Source organism: Sceloporus undulatus, chromosome 9 (genome assembly GCF_019175285.1).
Source record: "Sceloporus undulatus isolate JIND9_A2432 ecotype Alabama chromosome 9, SceUnd_v1.1, whole genome shotgun sequence".
Taxonomy (NCBI): Eukaryota; Metazoa; Chordata; class Lepidosauria; order Squamata; family Phrynosomatidae; genus Sceloporus; species Sceloporus undulatus.
Genome location: NC_056530.1, coordinates 14,621,216 through 14,628,368, shown reverse-complemented (window position 1 = coordinate 14,628,368; position 7,153 = coordinate 14,621,216).

The following is a 7,153-nucleotide window of genomic DNA, read 5'->3' as shown; positions in this document are numbered from 1 at the left end:
GAGAGGAGGTTGGCATCGGGAAAGGTGAAACTTTTTCTCCCAGAATTCAGGTTTTGACATAGCAGAGCCACACGCCCTAAAAAGTGCAAATGCTATGTAAGGGACATATAGTTATGCATGTAAAAGAGAAAGCCGGCTTGTTTTCTGCTGCTCCGCAGGCTAGAAGACGAACCAGTGGGTTCAAAATTGCAAGGAACAAGTCCACTTAAGCTTAGGAAGGACTTTCCATTTGAGAAGTGGAATATGGCCGGTAAATGGGGGGAAAACATCCAGGTGCCAATCCTTCGTAATTAGTTTATAGGATCTGAAGCCCAGAGCAGATGTGGGCTGAGGATAGTGGATGGTAGAGAGGAGTTGGTTTGGTGAGTTGGACAGTGTGGATTGTAAATGTCGGAGCTTCCTTGTTTGTATTGCAACCAGAATAAAGCCTCCAAGGACTTTGGAAGAAGTCGACCGTGTCTGTGCTTCATTTCAGGTTGGTCAGTGCCTGGTTGCCAAATACTGTACGCTGGATTGTGCTTCGGCACTCGCGGTTTGTGAGCTACGGTTGAGGTCAAGCTTCTCAAACAGTGCTAAACATTGGCGCCTCTGTTTGGGCCTAGTTTGTATGTCACTGCAGACACACAACGGAATAGAATTCCCTTAAGAAACTGCTGGGCTCTCCTTCTTTGGAGATCTTTTAGCAGAAGTTGGATGGGTTTGTTTTGGAGGGATGCTTTAGTTTGTATTCCTGAAGGGCAGGGGTTGGACCACCGGACCTTGCAGCACCTTCCAATTGTATCAAGAACAGGATCCCAGACTCAGCATCCACATGATATGTTCAAGTATAGAGAGCCCCAGTCCACATATTTTGCCTTCAGGGAGAGTTCAAGCTGATTTGCTCCTGGACCCATTATTTGTCTTTTGGGTGGCCTATGGGAGCTCTTCCAGCACCAAATACAAGGCAAAACTCTTCCGCAGCTCTGTACTTCAGTTTCACATCCGTGTATAAAAAAAACAGAAATGCACAGCGTCAATGCATCTGAGTTTGGAATATACGGAATATCTATCTTTACGTGTGAAGATCTTATCTAATTCCTAGTGATGAGTAGTGGACATGAGCACGATGGTATGACTCTGTAGAACCTTTTGATCTGACAGTGGTTAATTGGGAAATCATGGCCCCTGCATATATTTTGGACTGTGGGACCGCCCAGTTCCTTTGCCATTGGCTGGGGGCTGGTGGGATATATAGTCCCACGACATCTGGAGGGACACACCATTCCCAACTCTGCTTCAAGGTGACTTTCCTCCTCTTTGCAAATGGACCAGATGTACCTTTTAGTAAAATATAGCCACAAATATGAATGTTTTCTTTTTGTTTTGGGTTGGCGGCAACTCATAGAGTAACATAACAGGAGAGGCCCTGTGGCCTTCTGGATGGCGTTGGACCACAATTCCCAGCATCCCCCTCTTAGAGAGCGGCTGATGGGTTCTGCCAGCCAACCAACAAGATCTGGAGAGAGTGATGCTTTGAACAAGACATCAGGCTCCTGAGGCCACTAGGAGGCACCAGAAAACCACAAAAAGGTCAGTTACAAAGCCTCAAGGTAGTTGCCCTGGCTGGTGGACCTTTTATAGAGCATGATGCCGCGGATTGTACAAGTGCATTGTACAACCATTGTGTTGTTTTTAATTGCACTTTGGTGGCTGTAATGCAAAGCATTTTTTTTGCAATGGTGTCTCACCTGTTTCATTTCTTCTCGCAGGGACAATACAACAACCTTCAGCCTGGGAACCATTTTAGCTTGTGCCTAATCCTCCTCAAATCATCCATCATGACCAGAGAGGACATATTTTGCAAACCTGCCTCTCATTCCCGCCACCGCCGCCCATGGAAACATGTGGCTAATGCCAAGGGATGTCCATAACATGACTCCAAATTTCCCGGATGAAAACTGGCTCATGCGTGGCCAAACAACATCAGAGTGTGGTCAAAATGGCAAAGTATTCATAAGGAAAGCTAGGAAAGCTGCAGCAGTTTGCTTTTGCTAAGCAGACTGGGAACAGTCCTCTTCGAATCAATTGAGTGCAAATCCTGTTGCCTTGGACTAATTTTGCAGCATTGGACGTAAGCTTGAGGACAAAGGAGAGCAAAACGGGGATGTTTTAAAAGCAACAGAAAATGGGATGGCAGAGGATTCATTAGGACTGCCCCCCCCCAAATCAAGATGGGTCAATGTAGGTAATACATGGGCAAAATGCACCATGCTATTGTGTTGCATTTTCGTCATGCGTTCCATTTGCTTCTTGTCAAGCATCTCATTTCGTGACATTTAGAAGAGAGTGGGAGATAAAGAGTCGGAATTGGGAATCTGACAGCCCTGGTGCGGAAAAGTTTTGCTGTCAAGCTTCGCACAAAAAGCCATCACGAATTCCAACATGTAGTAAGATTTAAACAAAAAAGGAAAGAAAAGAAATTAAAGGCAAGCAAGAAAAGAAAAACCCCACAGATGCCCAAAGGCAGTAAGCAAGACATCCTCCTTATGACACTAGAGAGGCCATCAGATCCTAGAAGCAGCAATAACCTTCGGAGAGAATATTTGGTACTGTATTTTCTAAACCTGATTGTTAAACCTACTTAAACAAACCCACGAATCCGTGGGATTTTCCTATTGTTGAGCCCAACACATTCAACCATTGGTTCAATGGGTCTAACGAAAACACCAGTGATATATATATATATATATAACACACACACACACACACAGTTGGCATGAGTGGGAGGAGAAAAGGTTCTGCCAGGTAGCCATCCACATGGCCAGGCTGTAGCACATCGAAAGAGGCATAATTGCAGCAAAAAGCATCTGATGGTGCTTTCATCCAATGAGTGTCTCTTAGCCATGAAAATCAACTCCTTTTGAATACATAAACCGAGTTGCATAATCAAATATCCTCCCAAGGATATTATCAGGCAGGCAGAGAATTATCCACCTCTCCATCAGCCCCGGCGTGGAGTGAATCAGGTCCTCCAGGTTTTGTTTTGTTTTTTTGGGGGGGGGGAGGTTTGTCAATTTGCATCCCAAAATGTGCCACTTCGAAGGAGACAGGGATCCAATGGGAATTTTCAAATTGATTATTCCAGGATCCAATGAGATTTTCAAATAGCATTATTCCAGGATCCCAGAGAATTTTCCAGGACCAAATGGGAATTCCAAATAGAATTATTTCTGGGACCAAATGGGAATTCAAATAGTATTATCCAGGACAAAAGGGAATTTCGATGTATTATCAGACCAAATGGGAATTTCAAACAACTATCCAGGATCCAAATGGAAATTTTCCAGGACCAAAGAAAATTCCAAATAGAATTATTCCAGGATCCCAATAGGAATTTTCCAGGACCAAACGGAATTTCAAATACAATTATCCAAGACCAGTTTTGTGAGTTTGGTGAGCTCTTTTCTTACGTTATTGTACCAGGAGTTGTGGAGTTTATTGTGGCCAGGTAGGAAAAGGGCCCCACAGCCACCTCCCAAGGGGGTGACCTCAGTAGGTTTGTGTGTTTGTTGTGAGGCATCGTGAACACCATGTAGCAAATGCAAACCACAGACAGTTTACCCTGAAAGAGCATGTCTGTGGGAGCAGTAACTCCACTCTGGGTCTACTCCAAACTTTAAAAGGGCTGCCCAAGGTTTTATAACCACAATAAGGACGGACGCTTCAACAATCTTCCTGAAGTGAACCAGATGGCCTTTAAGGTGCCTTCCACTCCACAGTTCTGTTATACTATCCATTTTCCCCACCCCATAGCAAATGTTATAAACTCTTACCATATTTACAAAGTAAGCGGAGTTTTCAGTTCAAGAGAGGGGAAAGGGAGAGAGAAACACAGCAAGAAAAGCCTCTAACCGAAGGCCTTCTGTGTGCACATAGACACCACACAAACACACCAGCTGGAAGGAAGGGGCAGGGTCCAACAAAGCTTCTGCAGAAACAAATCAGGATGCTTTAAAGGGACCACAAAATTCCTTTGAACACTGAGTGGCATATAGCACATCTCTCTGCCTGTTTTCTGTTTAGAAATTTCAGTCTGGTTCACCTTGGGATCCTGAATGCATGCAACCTGTCATCAGGGCCAAGAGAGAAAACAGCTCTCTGCTGCCGGCAGCCCTCCAGGCCAGAGGAGGTTAAAAAATGCACAGCCGGAGCCAGCCGTTCATTTGGTCACTTGCATGAGCCCAAGGGGTTCCTGGGATCCCTTATAAAGAGCTTTCCCTCTGAGTGACAGACGCACAAATCCATGCACAAGGTTCCTTTTCTTGCACACAAACACGCCAACACAATACACACACTGTATTTGCTGCATCCATTACTCATCCTCTCCTGAGCTGCATCCAAGGAAGGATCCTGGCGGCTGTTTTCGTCACAGGGACACCAGCGTCACCCAGTCCACACATTGCAGAATCAGCCACAAAAGAGGGAACCATAACCCCCTTGACATTCCTGGAGAGAAAAGATGGACCCGGCCGGAGTGGGACCCTGGAAGGCAGGACTGACCCCCGAGGCCAAGGCAACACCAGCCAAGTGAGCAATGGAGGTGGGCACCCAAGCCAGTGGCAGCGGCGTGGGAAGAAGCCAAGGCGTTCTATGACAACCTGTCCGCCCAGAAGAACCCAAATCGTAAGAGAGATGGCTTTCTCCTTGCCCCGCCTTACTGGGGGTCACTGTGTCAGGTCCAGTTGGGTAGTTTGCTTTTTTGCTTGCTTCCTTACTGCTGAGGTGCATATATGCATGCAATATAAAATATATAGCAGTCTGGCTAGATCCTAAAAGAAGGGGAAAAAATCTTTCTTAATAGAAATGTAAAGTTGAGGAACCGTTGAATTATCCCTCCTGCTTGGCTCTGTCTCTTCAACCTAAAAAAGGTGGATCTACTATAACCACAGGTAGAAATGATCCTGGCTTAAGTGGGACCCAGACTTTTCAGGATGTGAAAGAGATGCCCATTGCTTCTCTGCTGCCTATACTACAAGTATATCTGGCTCTAATTACCACCCCAGTTTTAGCATCTCTTCCAGTAGTTTCTGGAAATAGACTAAACAGATTATGGATACACACACACTATGTACACTTTCTTTTCAAGGCAGTGCTCTCACCCTGAGATCCTTCCTCCTTGCACTAAAGAAAATTCAGGCCCTGAGACCTGGGACCAGATGGATACTGGACTAAACCCCATTGCACGCTGCAACACTGCAGGGTTGGCAACAAGGGAAGGCAGGCAAAATCCTATTTCTTGCACAGCAACTGCTACAACCCGTGGCCTTTCCTTTCCTGCTGCCACCACTTACTTTGGCATCCAAAACCAGTGTAGCAGCCCCAAATAATCCCAACACAGAGAACTACTGTTTCATAACAATTCAGATGGGAAGATAGTTGCAGGCTTCAGTAGTTTGACACAAAACATTGGCACATCTCAACAAAGGGGCTGAGCGAGAATGTTATTTCCCCATGGAAGATGAGTTCTTTAGCTTGCAAATATATATATATATATAATTATATATATATATTTATATATGCGCACAAATAACCAGAGGACGAAAGGAGGCTATTTAGCAACACAAATGCAAGATGCCTTTACCTTGTGCCAAGGTCACAGTCTCTGGCTGCTTTTGTTTGCACGTCCCATCTGTTAAGGCTTCTTTGCCAGCTAGCCAAGCGTTGCATTGCACCATTGGGATTTTAAGCCCAGGTATCCAGCTGGATCATACATGCCACCTGTAAACATGTGCAGCCTCGGGCTGGCATGGATGGCACCTGCTCCAGGTTTGTTAATGGGGCCTTCCATTGCCCTGACATTTCAAAATACATTGGAGATGAGTGGCGGCTGCCTTTACTTGCCATACTATTAAATGAGGAAAGCACCTTTCCAAAGGGCAGCCATTTCCGCTTTCCGCTGCAGGAAGTTAAAATTAATATTCCGGGGAAGATTTCCCAGTGCTGAGCTGGCCCCTTCCATGAAGCAAATGAGGCTGCTGGGATAGGCAATACCTTTATTTCAGAGCTACTATGCTGAAAGCATCAGATCCCACTGAGCTTGGAAGTAAGCAGGGTCGCCCTGGTTAGTCCTTGGGTAGAGACTGATGACAAACACCAGGTGTTGTGGGCTCTGTTTCAGAAAAGGAACTGCTGGCGGCAATATTCTCTGATACTGAAATGCAGCAGCCAAAAATGCTATTCCACATCAATAGGAATATGGTACCCATACAAGAGAGGTATTAGTGCCACTCCCTCTTGGTCAGGCATACCTGGAAAATGGTATCCTATCATCCATGTGATGATGATGATGATGATGATGATGATTATAATAAAATAAAATTTATTATATATCCCGCCTCCCACAAAAAGCATCGGGGCAGCTTACAAAGTTAAAATATACAGTCCAAACCCTCAACCCACCCACCCCTTAAAATACAATTAAACATGTGGAATTAAAACAAAAAACATGCTAAAAACAATACAGTATTCACCCTTAGAATCGCCTAAGTCAGAAAAGACCAAGAAGGCACACAACATCAATAACAGGAATAAAATCAAAACAATCAGCTTTTCAGAGGCCAGGAAAAAAAAGAGCCAGATGTTTTTTAAGAAAAATGGGCACAAGCATCTGCTGGATGGGAATCCCCCATTTAATAGCAGTAGTAAAGCTCAAGTCTTGTTCCTTCATGAAGGCAAAGGAGCAATATTAGTTTCCCACTCAGCATTCTTTGCAGAGGCTGCCACTCTCCACGAAAAGCAAGAAACCTTCCCAGGGGTGGCATGAAAGAAATGCACCCGCAGCCACCTTCAGCAACCTCATCGTTGCAAGGATCCGTGAGATGATGTTCTCCCACCAAGCAAGCCCTGTTCCTCCTCTTTGCAACAGCCAAGGTTGTGCAAGGTCATGGGAAATGCCAATGCAATGTCTGGGTAGGAGAAGCAGCCCCTGGCAGGCTGAGCAGCAGCACACAAAGAAAGCCCACAGAAGGAAACAGAAGCCATCCGTCCATCTATTTGATTTGGAGGACAGAGGGGAAATTCAGGTCTTCCCGTGTTTTCTTCTCTTCTTCCTCCTTCCCTCCCTGAGGGATTAAGTTCAGCAGGAATGCAGGAGGAGAGCATGGCACATTCCCAC